The sequence below is a fragment of the Heteronotia binoei genome, chromosome 1 (genome assembly GCF_032191835.1).
Source record: "Heteronotia binoei isolate CCM8104 ecotype False Entrance Well chromosome 1, APGP_CSIRO_Hbin_v1, whole genome shotgun sequence".
In the NCBI taxonomy this organism is placed as follows: Eukaryota; Metazoa; Chordata; class Lepidosauria; order Squamata; family Gekkonidae; genus Heteronotia; species Heteronotia binoei.
In genome coordinates this window covers 9,016,304-9,029,409 of record NC_083223.1, presented here as the reverse complement: position 1 = coordinate 9,029,409, position 13,106 = coordinate 9,016,304, and positions in this window count along the sequence as shown.

Genomic DNA, 13,106 nt, shown 5'->3' with positions numbered 1-13,106 from the left:
CACGGAAGGAGGGAGGGAAGGAAGGAAGGAGGGAAGGAATGAAGGAGGAAGGAGGGAAGGAAGGAGGAAGGAAGGAAGAAGGAAGGAAGGAAGGAAGGAAGGAAGGAAGGAAGGAAGGAAGGAAGGAAGGAGGGAGGGAGGGAGGGAAGGAATGAAGGAGGAAGGGAGGAAGGAAGGAAGGAAGGAGGGGAGGGAAGGAGGGAGGGAAGGAAGGAAGGAAGGAGGGAAGGAATGAAGGAGGAAGGGAGGGAAGGAAGGAGGGAGGGAAGGAAGGAAGGAGGGAGGGAAGGAGGGAGGGAAGGAAGGAAGGAGGAAGGGAGGGAAGGAAGGAAGGAAGGAGAGAAGGAATGAAGGAGGAAGGGAGGGAAGGAAGGAGGGAGGGAAGGAATGAAGGAGGAAGGGAGGGAGGAAGGAAGGAGGGGAGGGAGGAAGGGAGAGGAGGAAGGGAGGGAAGGAAGGAAGGAAGGAAGGAAGGAGGGGGGAGGGAAGGAGGGAGGGAAGGAAGGAAGGAAGGAAGGAGGGGGAGGGGAGGGGAAGGAAGGAAGGAAGGGGGGGGAGGGAGGCAAGGAAGGAAGGAAGGAGGGAGGCAAGGAGGAAGGAGGAGGAGGCAAGGAAGGAAGGAAGGATGGAGGCAAGGAGAAAAGGAAAAAGTTTGCAATGCCCAGCCATTTCATGTTTTCCTCTGGGTCTTAGGCTCAAAACACTGACCAGGAGATTTCTGTAACTAGTGTCAATAAAACAAAAGTAGGTTTTGTAACTTACAGATGCACACTTGAACAACACCTGAACAGCATACCCAAGATTGCTACAGCATAGACGTGGTCTCCAGATTTTGATGCAATAATTCAGAGAAAGAGGTGTCAGTTATGAGAAACTTTTAGATAAATGAAATATTGCAAGAGTGCTAATCTTTTAAGCATATTTTATTTTAAGTCTTTTTTTTTAAAACAAATCTTTGTGTTCATCTGTGTCGTTTATAAAGTTTATATCCCCACTTCCTGGTGTTACATTTTATGACACACATGGCCTGGCCCGACAATGTCTCATTTGTGTTAGATCTGGCCCTCGGAACAAATGAGTTTGACGCCCCTGTTTTGCACATCTCTGTTTTAGTAACCGGCTGCTTTCAGAATTTATTTACCTGTTCATACAAACCCACTTGTGTTGAGGGAAACTGCTTTTGTCTGTTTTCATCCCTTTTGTTGTGCTTCTGAATCACTATAGTGTGCTGTTTAAAAGGTCCATAGTCCTTCCTACAATGCTGCTTTTCTCCTACCCCATTTTGCTGCATCTTCCTCGGACTTTTCCCTTAAAGTTCTAAGGGGAGCGCTATAGTGCTAAACCATTGTAGCATGCTGAAGTGCTATAGCAGCACGACTGAGATGCATTAATTCCACTGACTCCATCGTTTCAATGCCTCTCTATAGTGTCACTACAGCACCTCAACGCTATAGTGGTTTATTCATTCATCCTTGGATATATATCCCACTCTTCTCTCAAGCGGATTCAGAGTGAGTCACAGCAAAGGATTAAGAACAATAAATACAGTTAATTGGTTAAAAATTTAAGCAAACAGCACATAGAGCTATAACACTCACCTTAACCTGAGAAAGATTGTATGGCGGAAAATTGGCAGGGGGGGGGGGGGGGGAAGCGGCACTGTTTGAAATTACCGCAGCACTTCAGGGATTGCTCATTAGCAGAAGGAAATTTGCCGTATGAAACCCCCAGCGTTGTATTGCTTCACTCACATCTGGTTTAGAATGGTAATGTGGAAAGGGCCGACAACAGTCCAGCCACTGAAGAACAAAGGTGGCCAAACTGTGGCTTGGGAACCACATGTGGCTCTTTTCACACATATTGTGTGACTCTCAAAGTCTCCACTGCCCTCTCAGCTAGCTTGGAGAAGGCATTTATCTCTTTAAATCATGCCTCCAAGCCAAGTCAGTCAGAGGCTTGGAGAATGTCTTTGAAGTTAAAGTTGCTTTCTTTCCACTCTTCTCTCACCCATCTATTTGCCTTCCTTCCTTCCTTCCTTCCTTCCTTCCTTCCTTCCTTCCTTCCTTCCTTCCTTCCTTCCTTCCTTCCTTCCTTCCTTCCTACCAGTTTGTGGCTCTCAAACATCTGATGTTTGTTCTATGTGGCTCTTACGTTAAGGAAGTTTGACCACCCTGAAGAATAAGTCGGGGGGAGTGGGTGAGATGAAGAAAACAGACAGAAACATTAGGAAAAAGGTTGACCCCGAATGTGCCTCCAGAAAAAATATCAGGATAAAAAGTGGTCTCAAAAGAAGCAGAATAAACTTGTTAGGAATACAAAATAAAAGCCCCCAACAAAGTGACATCTAAAGGCACAAAAATGCATGTGGAAGGTTGGAAATAAACCAAAGCCGTAAGGGACTGGAGCCTTTAAAAAAAAAAACATGCAGAAAAGCCCTTCCTCCTAACAACAACCCTGTGAAGTAGGCAAGACAAAGTTGCCCAATGAACGTCTTGGCAAGGTACATGAATCTAAACTTGGATATTCCCAGCCCTTATTTGACAGACTATCTGCTGCATTTACACTGATGGCTAAGCTGCGTTTGCCGTCTTTCAACAAGAAACGCCAAACGGCCCGCGGCCATAATTACTACACAACTGAAAAAGGAAATTTAGCAAGAAATTATTGTGTATTTTTAATATAATATCGAAGTGACTCTCATAAACATAACTCACAATATGACATAAGAATCAACATCTTGACCCGAAACTGGAGTGAGATGGACAAATTAACTAAAACTTTAAGAGGACTATGATTTAGATATATTCAAAAAGGAGTGGAAGAAAATTTAAAGGATATATGGAAAAAGAGTGGAAGGTGAAAAGACATTGGACAATTTTTTAGTATTAATGAGAGAAGAAAAATATTGAACTTTGATTGGTTAGCGGTACCTTAGGGAGGAAGCAGGACAGGGAGAGCTGGCTTTGCCAGGCTGTCTCAGTTGCACAACAGCGATACTGAACAAAGCCTCTCTTCCTTCTATTGGCTGAGGCTTCTCCCCTTCCTGGTCCCCTGGGGAAGAAAGGAAGAAAGGAAAGAGTCAGAGCTTCCTTTGCCCAGTTCCCTGGATCCCATGGGAGAAATACAAAGAGAGCACCTGTAAGACCAATGAGTGCTAATGTTTTAAGCATGTTTTATTTTTAAGGGCTTTCTTTCTTTCTTTCTTTCTTTCTTTCTTTCTTTGTCTTTCTTTCTTTCTTTCTTTCTTTTCTTTCTTTCTTTCTTTCTTTCTTTCTTTCTTTCTTTTAAAAAAAGGCTAATTGTGTTTGTCTATGTCCTTTATAAAGTTTATATCTCTACTACCTAATCTTAGGTAGGTACACATATGGCCCGACCCAACACAGTCCAGTCCAAGAAGGTCTTATTTATGTCAGATCTGGTCCACATAACAAATGAGTTTGACAACCATGAAAATACTATACATTTTAAATAAAATGATGTTGTATAAGAATTGCAGATTTATACCTCGCCCTTCTCTCTGAACCCAGAGACTCAGAGCGGCTTACAATCTCCGTTATCTTCTCCCCCCCATAACAGACACCCTGTGAGGCAGGTGGGGCTGAGAGAGCTCTGACAGAAGCTGCCCTTTCAAGGACAACTCCTTTACCTTCCCTTCCCCTCCCCTCCCCACACACATACATACGGACAGACCCGTGTGAGGCAGGTGGGGCTGAGAGAGCTCTGACAGAAGCTGCCCTTTCAAGGACAACTCCTGCGAGAGCTCTGGCTGACCCAAGGCCATTCCAGCAGCTGCAAGTGAGGAGTGGGGAATCGAACCACAGTTCTCCCAGATAAGAGTCCACGCACTTCACCACTACAACAAACTGGCTCTCAGTGGTCTTCTTTTTAAGTGTTAGCATTTAACGGTAGCATTCTGCATACGCAGACTTCTGTGCAGGCCCGGATGAACAATTAGGCAAAGTAGGCAATGGCCTAAGGGCCCCCACGCTTTTAGGGGCCCCGAGCCAGCTCCCCCCCCCCTCCGGTTTCCCCCCTGCTTGCAGCCCTCCCAGCCTGCACGCGCAGCCGGGCAACTGAGCCGCCCTTTGCCCGAGTTGCCCGGTGCGGCTGCTGCTGCTGTTGTCACCAAGTTTGCTTCTCTCTGCCTCTCCCCCGCAGCTTTGTCAAAGGGGCTTTTGAGAAGGTGCCTGCAGGCTGCGGGCAGTGGGTGGGCGCTTCGACTCTGAGATAATTTGTGGGGGGGGCCCTGAGATTTTGACGGCCTGGGGCCTCCACAGGGTTTAATCCTGCACTGCTTCTGTGCCCGTAGATATCAAGAAGAACCCCCTTCTAGGCTTCAAGAGAGTCTTCGGTGACGTTTCGTTCTATATCAAGGAGTCCGCTGCTTTATTTAGCACGTTAAACATATCCTTGTTACATCAGTTCGGGAACAACTCAGGTTGTGATCTCATCATCTAGGGATGTCAGCCATTCCGCGAACGGCAAATATCGGGGAGGGGGGGGAGGGAAGCAAGGGGTGGGATCGGCGTGTGGAATTCTTTCCTCAAGAAGGAACTGGTTAATTAGAATGCAAATTTGCAAACGTCGTGCAGGAATTTGGCTTTCACTGTTGGAAGCCGTGGAAAGGAAAAACAACACGTGCGTCCCAGAACTTGGATGACTGCATGCAGTGCCGTCAGTTCAGTTCAGTTCAGTTGCGCCCAGGGGTGGAATTCTAGCAGGAGCGCCATTGCATATTAGGCCACACCCCCTGATGTAGCCAACCCTCCAAGAGCTTACAGGCAAGGGTTGCCAATCCCCAGGTGGGGGCAGGGGATCCCCCAGTTTGGAGGCCCTCCCCCCGCTTCAGGGTCGTCAGAAAGCGGAGGGAGGGGAGGGAAATGTCTGCTGGGAACTCTGTTATTCCCTAGGGAGATTTATTCCCATAGAAAATCATGGAGAATTGATCCACGGGTATCTGGGGCTCTGGTGGGGCTGTTTTTTTGAGGTAGAGGCACCATATTTTTCAGTATAGCATCTAGTGCCTCTCCCCAAAATACCCCAAGTTTCAAAAAGATTGGACCAGGGGGTCCAATTCTATGAGCCCCAAAAGAAAGGTGCCCCTATCCTTCATTATTTCCTATGAAAGGAAGGCATTGAAAAGGTGTGCTGTCCCTTTAAATGTGATGGCCAGAACTCCCTTTGGAGTTCAATTATGCTTGTCACAGCCTTGATCTTGGCTCCACCCCTAATGTCTCCTGGCTCCACCCCAAAAGTCTCCAGATATTTCTTAAATTGGACTTGGCAACCCTATTACAGGCAGAGGTGGAATTCTAGCAGAAGCTCCTTTGCCTATGAGGCCACACACCTCTGATGTAGCCAATCCTCCAGTAGCTTACAGAAAAAGAGTCTTGTAAACTCTGGGAGGATTGGCTACATCAGAGGGGTGTTTAGCCTCATAGGCTAAGGATCTCCTGCTAGAATTCCAGATAGGCAAAGTCACCCCTCCCCTCCCCCACACATACACACAAGTGTGACATCAAGGAAAAGAGGAGACCGTCTTCAGGGGTCATTTTATGGAAAAAGAGGTGCTGGAGCTCATTGGCACAACTCATTTGCATAACTCATTTTAATATGCCATACACCCCCACATCACCGGAAGAGGTACTCAATTCTATCAGCTCAGCATCTACCTTAAAATGCTTCTTGAATTATCATTGTCCTCATAGAAACCTTCCTCCACTCATACTTTCTAAATTATTTTCTCCTATATGGACACAGTGGCATGAGGAAGATTTGTGTCTGTCTGTTTTATATGTTTTGGACTGGATGGGCCATTGGCCTGATCCAACATGGCTTCTCTTATGTTCTTATGTGACACAGAGTGTTGGACTGGATGGGCCATTGGCCTGACCCAACATGGCTTCTCTTATGTTCTTATGTGACACAGAGTGTTGGATTGGATGGGTCATTGGCCTGACCCAACATGGCTTCTCTTATGTTCTTATGTGACACAGAGTGTTGGACTGGATGGGCCATTGGCCTGATCCAACATGGCTACTCTTATATTCTTAAGTGACACAGAGTGTTGGGACTGGATGGGCCATGGGCCTGATCCAACATGGCTTCTCTTATGGTCCTTATGTGACACAGAGTGTTGGACTGGATCGGCCATGGGCCTGATCCAACATGGCTTCTCTTATGTCCTTATGTGACACAGAGTGTTGGACTGAATGGGCCATTGGTCTGATCCAGCATGGCTTCTGTTATGTTCTTATGTGACACAGAGTGTTGGACTGGAGGGGCCATTGGCCTGATCCAACATGGCTTCTCTTATGTTCTTATGTGACACAGAGTGTTGGACTGGATGGTCCATTGGCCTGATCCAACATGGCTTCTCTTATGTCCTTATGTGACACAGAGTGTTGGACTGGAGGGGCCATTGGCCTGATCCAACATGGCTTCTCTTATGTTCTTATGTGACACAGAGTGTTGGACTGGATGGTCCATTGGCCTGATCCAACATGGCTTCTCTTATGTCCTTATGTGACACAGAGTGTTGGACTGGATGGGCCATGGGCCTGATCCAACATGGCTTCTCTTATGGTCTTATGTGACACAGAGTGTTGGACTGGATGGGTCATTGGCCTGACCCAACATGGCTTCTCTTATGTTCTTATGTGACACAGAGTGTTGGACTGGATGGGCCATGGGCCTGATCCAACATGCTTCTCTTATGTTCTTATGTGACACAGAGGTTGGATCTGGATGGGGCCATTGGCCTGATCCAACATGGCTTCTCTTATGTCCTTATGTGACACAGAATGTTGGACTGGATGGGCCATTGGCATGACCCAACATGGCTTGAAAGACGTAGACAGTACCACGCTTTCCATAGGAGGAATCATATACAAGCGTGGTACTGTCTATGTCTTTCAAGAAAAGGAGAACTGAGACAGTGGACCTGTTAAAGTACTACCTCACAAGAGTGATGTGAAATAACATTCTGATTTTGAAAGTATTACCTCACAAGAGTGGTGTGAAATAACATTCTGATTTTGAGAGTGCTACCTCACAAGAGTGGTGTGAAATAACGTTCTGATTTTGAAAGTACTACCTCACAAGAGTGGTGTGAAATAACATTCTGACTTTGAAAGTACTACCTCACAAGAGTGGTGTGAAATAACGTTCTGATTTTAAAAGCACAGCCTTACAAAAGTGGTATGAAATAACTTTTTGATTTTTCTATGGGCATTTAATGAATTTTGGTTTGTGATGATGATAATATAATTGCATCATTATGAAAGAAATTGCTTAAGCATTTATTTGCAACATAAAAACGCAAGTGGTTTATTTCTCCTGTTTGCTAATCCCCAGGAGGGGGCAGGGGATCCCCCGGTTTGGAGGCCCTGCCCCCGCTTCAGGGTTGTCAGAAACCGGGGGGGGGGTGGCTGGGGGGGGGGAGGGAAATGTCTGCTAGGCACTCCATTATTCCCGATGGAGAACGATTCCCATAAGGTATAACAGAAAAATTGAACGGCAGGTATCTGGGGCTTGGGGGAGGGAGGCTGTTTTTTGAGGTAGAGGCACCAGAGTTTTCAGCATAGCATCTGGTGACTCTCTTCAAAATAACCCCCAAGTTCCAAAAAGAATTGGACCAGGGGGTCCAATTCTATGAGCCCCCAAAAGAAGGTGCCCCTATCCTTCACTATTCCAGATGGAGGAAGGCATTTAAAAGGAGCATGATCCTGTTTAAATGTGATGGCCAGAACTCCCTTCGGAGTTGAATCGTGCTTGCCACACCTTTGCTCCTGGCTCCGCCCCCCAAAGTCTCCTGGCTCCACCCCCAAAGTCTCCCGACTCCACCCCCCAAAGTCCCCAGATATTTCTTGAGTCAGACTTGGCAACCCTAGCCGTCAATGACTCTCCCAAGTCCCAGAAATCTCTCCAACCACCAACCCCCCCTAGTTTTGTTTTGGGTCCCTGCTGGCTTTTCTCTGTCTTATTCACTCTGTGTCGTGCTGCTGGGCGGTATCCGTCAGGCAGGTGGAGGAGGGGGATGCGTGGGGATGGGGGGGGGGCGGATGACTCGGCTGCCTTTTTGGCACCTAGAGCAGGCTTGGGGGGTGCTGGGGGGGGGGGATAGAGCAAGCACAAGCGAAGGAGGCTCGGTACGCAAATGCTGGGGGCGCCGCGAATGTGCCACATTGCTTGGCGAGGGCTCAGCGGAGCCAGCCGTGAATCACGGCTGTTGTTCAAGGCTTTGCTCTCTGTGTGTGTGTGTGTGTGTGTTTCTCAGAGCCAGTGGGCAGGAACATAATTCCCCCCCCCCTGCTCTTTTCAAATGCAAAGAGCCCCTTGGCGCAGAGTGTTAAAGCTGCAGTCTGCTCACCACCTGAGTTCGATCCCGGCGGAAGCTGGGTTCAGGTAGCCGGCTCCAGGTTGACTCCGCCTTCCATCCTTCCGAGGTCGGTCAAAGGAGTCCCCAGCTTGCTGCGGGTGGTGGGGAGAAGTGCAGAGGACTGGGGAAGGCAAAGGCCAACCGCACCCGCAAAAAGTCTGCCGTGAAAACATTGTGAAAGCAACGTCACCCCAGAGTCAGAAACGACTGGTGCTGTGCACAGGGGACTGCCTTCACCTTTACCTTTTGAATGCAGGTAGATCCAAAGCGGGCAGCCGTGTTGGTCTGAAGCAGTTGAACAAAGCAGGAGTCAAGTGGCGCCTTTTAAGACCAACCAAGGTGTGAAACTGTAAGCATTGCAGGATCACATCTTTGTATTAGATCACAGCACTTCTCTCTCTCTCGTGACAAGTGCCGTTTTCCAGGCCTGTAACTTCGGAAGGCGCCTCTTTGCTAGGGGTTGCCAAGTCCAATTCAAGGACTATCCGGGGACTTTGGGGGTGGAGCCGGCAGACTTTGGGGTGGAGCCAGAAGAAAGGGTGTGGCAAGCATCATTGAAACTCCAAAAGGAGTTCTGGCCATCGCATTGAAAGCGACTGCCTTCCCTCCATCGGAAATAATGGCTTCTTCTTTGGGGCACCTTCTTTGGGGGCTCATAAAAACGGGACCCCCCCTGGTCCAACCTTTTTGAAACTCGGAGGATGTTTTGTTGAGAGGCACCGGATGCCATGCTGCAATTTTGGCGCCTTCTAACTCAAAAAACAGCCCTCCGCAAGAGCCCCAGATACCTGCAGATTGATTCTCCATTATACCCCTACAGGAATCGGTCTTCATAGGGGAACAATGGAGTGCCCAGCAGACATTTCCCTCTCCCCCCCCTTTCTGATGACCCTGAAGCGGGGGGAGGAGCCTTCAAATTGGGGAATCCTCTGCCCCCACCTGGGGATTGGCAACCCTACTCTTAGCTTGGGGGAGGTTGAAGTTTAGCAACCACACACACACACACACACACACACAGCCCTATATTTACTCTATTTGTTTATTTGCTTTACACCCTGTCTTTCTCCCCAGTGGGTGAACCCCAAATGGCATACATTCTAGGGTTGCCGGACTGCAAGTGGGGCCTGGAGATCCTCCCGCTTTTCTCAACTGATCTCCAGCTGGCAGAGATCAACTCCCCTGGAGAAAATGGCTGCTTGGAAGGGCGGGCTCTGTGGCATTGGAGCCTGCTGAGGCCCCTCCCCAAACCCCGCCCTCTCCCAGATCTACCCCCAAAGTCTCCGAGGTATTTTCCAGCACAGATCTGGCAACCCTACTTACATCGTTCCAGTGTCCTCTGTTCTAGCCCCACAACCCCCCTGTGAGATAGGTTAGACAACAGCATGGGTGTCAAACTTGCGGCCCAGGGGACCCGAATCAGGCCCTCAGAGGGCTTCTATCAGGCCCCCAAGCAACTGACTGTCATCTGCTTCCTTCTCCCTCTCTCTCTGCTTCCTTCTGCATCACAGCTTGCTTTGCCAGTCTCGCTCAATCACACAGGAGCTACAGAGCAAAGCCCTCTATTTTCTCCATTGGCTGAGGCTCCTCCCTTGGGGAACAAGGGGGGCAGAGCTTGCTTTGCCAGGCTCTCTCAAATGCACAGCAGAACTACTGAGCCAAGCCTCTCTCTCCTTCTATTGGCTGAGGCTCCTCCCCTTCCTGGCCCCCAGGGAAGGAAGGAAAGAGCCAGAGTTTCCTTTTCCTGGATCCCATGGAGAGATCCCATGGAGAGATACAAAGAAAGCACCTTTAAGACCAATGAGTGCCTAATGTTTTAAGCATGTTTTATTTCAAGATTTGTTTTTTAAAAAAATCTTTGTGTTTGTCTGTGCCCTTTATGAAGTTTGTATCTCTGCTGCCTAATTTTAAATAGGGACATACACGGCCCGGCCCAACATGGCTCGCCTCTAACAAGGTCTCATTTATGTCAGATCCGGCCCTCATAACAAATGAGTTTGACCCCCCCCGGCTAGAGTCTGGGGACTGGCCCAAAGTCGCCCAGTGAGCTTTCATAACAGAGGCAGGATTTGAACCTAGGTTTTCAGGGCTTTTTTTATTGTATCAGGAACTTCTTTGTATATTAGGCCACATGTAGCCAATCCTCCAAGAGCTTACAGGGCTCTTAGTACAGGGCCTACCGTAAGGTCCAGGAGAACTGCTCTTGAGGGAACAGCTCTGAGAGAACTTGCAACTGACCCAAGGTCACCCAGCAGCTCCATGTGAAGAGTGGGGTTCTCCCAGAGGAGACTCTTGCCACTCCTAAACCACTACACCAAAACTGACTCTCTGCATCAACACGTGCACATCCTTGCCCTATATATGCATACATCATTCAGGGGTGGAATTCTAGCAGGAGCAAATATGCATATTAGGCCACACCCCCTGATGCAGCCAATCCTCCAAGAGCTTACAAGGCTCTTTTTTGTAAGCTCTTGGAGGATTGGCTGCATCAGGGGTGCGTGGCTCTAATAACGCAAAGGAGTGCCTGCTACAAAAAAAAAAGCCCTGCTAGGTTTCCCAGCTCCTAGTTGAACGCTCCTAGTTGTCAAAAAGGTGGAGTTCTAAAGATGAAGTGCCAAGACCTAAAAGGCCCTGTCTTCGGAGGACACCCATCCGCCAGCCTAAGCTAGAGCCTTGTGAGGAAGAGACAGGATTTTGGGTTCCACTTAAAAGCCATCAGTCTCTGAAAAGGCAACGGAACGTTTGACACCGGCTAACGTGGGACTGGCTTTATGTGGATAAACGTATTCTTTATCCTACACCTCAGTGAGAAAACAGTGGACTGAACAAGCAAGACTGTGAAGTGGGGTAATTTGTTTCTTTAAGTGTCTGTGTGCAGTCTGGATGCTAGAATTTACTACAGACTGTTTCTCTTACGATTTCGGTTTATGAGTCAACGGCAGACTCTTAACCTTCTAAAAGTGCCTGCGTGCACTCGGATTTATTTTTCTGCAGACTGTTTTGAATTCATTTCGGTGCAGATTGTTTGAGAATAGAGGTTATGTCTAAGTGCCTGCGTGCACTCTTGCATTTCATACTGCAGTCTGTTTAAGGTAGACGCTTTGGATTATTAAAGTGCCTTTTGTGCACATTCATATTTGATTATTCAGGAGCAGAGTCTACTCAGAAGTAGAGGCCAAAAGGGTTTTGGGAAAAGGAAAGGAAAGGTCCCCCGTGCAAGCACCAGTCGTTTCCGACTCTGGGGTGACGTTGCTTTATCACGGCAGACATTTTATGGGGTGGTTTGCCATTGCCTTCCCCAGTCCTCTACACTTCCCCCCCGCCCCAGCAAGCTGGGGATTTCATTTTACCGACCTCGGAAGGATGGAAGGCTGAGTCAACCTCGAGCTGGCTACCTGAAAACCCAGCTTCCACCGGGGATCGAACTCAGGTCGTGAGCAGAAGCTTAGGACTGCAGTACTGCCAGATTTAACACTCGGTGCCACGAGGCTCTTTTTAAAGGGGTTTTACCCTATTACCTATATGTTTTGATAGTATAATTTCCACCCAGAAGTGTTTTTTCAATTATAGCCTTCAGGTGGGGCCTGGGGGATCTCCCGCTTTGACATCTGATCTCCAGCCAACAGAGATCAGCTCCCCTGGAGAAAATGGCTGCTTCGGAGGGCGGAGCTTATGGCGTTCTGCCATGCCGAGGCACCTCCCTTCCCCGAGCCCCGCCCTCTCTCCACATCCACTCCCAAAGTCTCCAGGTATTTCCCAACACAGACCTGGCAACTTTACAAATACGCTGTTCTCAAACCTCCATGAATGTCCCAAACTGGACTTGGCAACCCCTAGACCTGAAGCAGGGCCAGTAGGAGTGGCTTGTGCAAAGGGGCGGAGCCTGACACCGCTGATGGCAGAAGCTTGAGACCCGTTATTCTGGAAGGCCCTGGATTTCTCCCCCCCCCCCCCCCCACAAAAGCCAGGTTGGATCACTTTTTGCAAAGTCAAGGCCCATTTCCTGCAAAGCCAGGGCTGTGTGTGTTTAAGGCAGTGTGTACAGAACAAAAAGCCCGTTGTCAGCTGTGTAGAAGAGCTGGGGAGAGTTTTATTCCGCTCGCTCTCTCTCTCTCTCTCTCTCTCATCTCTTTTTTTCCTGTGGAGTTATTTCCTGTTGTTGAGTAGTTCCTTTATTAGACTCCAGTCTTAGAACCCCTTAGCTCTTCAGCAAGCTAGTGGGGGGGGGGGGGGGGTGAGGAGGGAATCCCAGCAAAAAGGGCGTCCCCTCAGATCATCTAGTCCAGGGGGTGGCCAACGGGTAGCTCTCCAGATGTTTTTTGCCTACAACTCCCATCAGCCCCAGCCATGCAAAAAAAACATCTGGGGAGCTACCGTTGGCCACCCCGACTGATCGGTAGGCTTCCTTGAAGGGGGGAGGGGAGCAAAAAAAGAAGAAGAGAGAACTTTAACTTCCTACTGCAGGGAGAAAACATTTGCATTTGTCAGAAGCTGCATTTCCTCCTGATCTTGCCACCCACGCTGGGCGAATGAGTCCTGTGAATGTTGGAGAGCCGCTCCTGTCGTTCACTTCTGCAAGGCGGGTGGAGGGAGGAAATCTATTTTTTTTAAAAGTGGGTCTTCCTTGTTCTCCTGAAAAAGCAAGGCTTTTTTGGTGGCAGGAACTCCTTTGCATGTTTGACCACACACCCGCTGATGTAGCCAATCCTCCAAGAGCTTAGAGGGC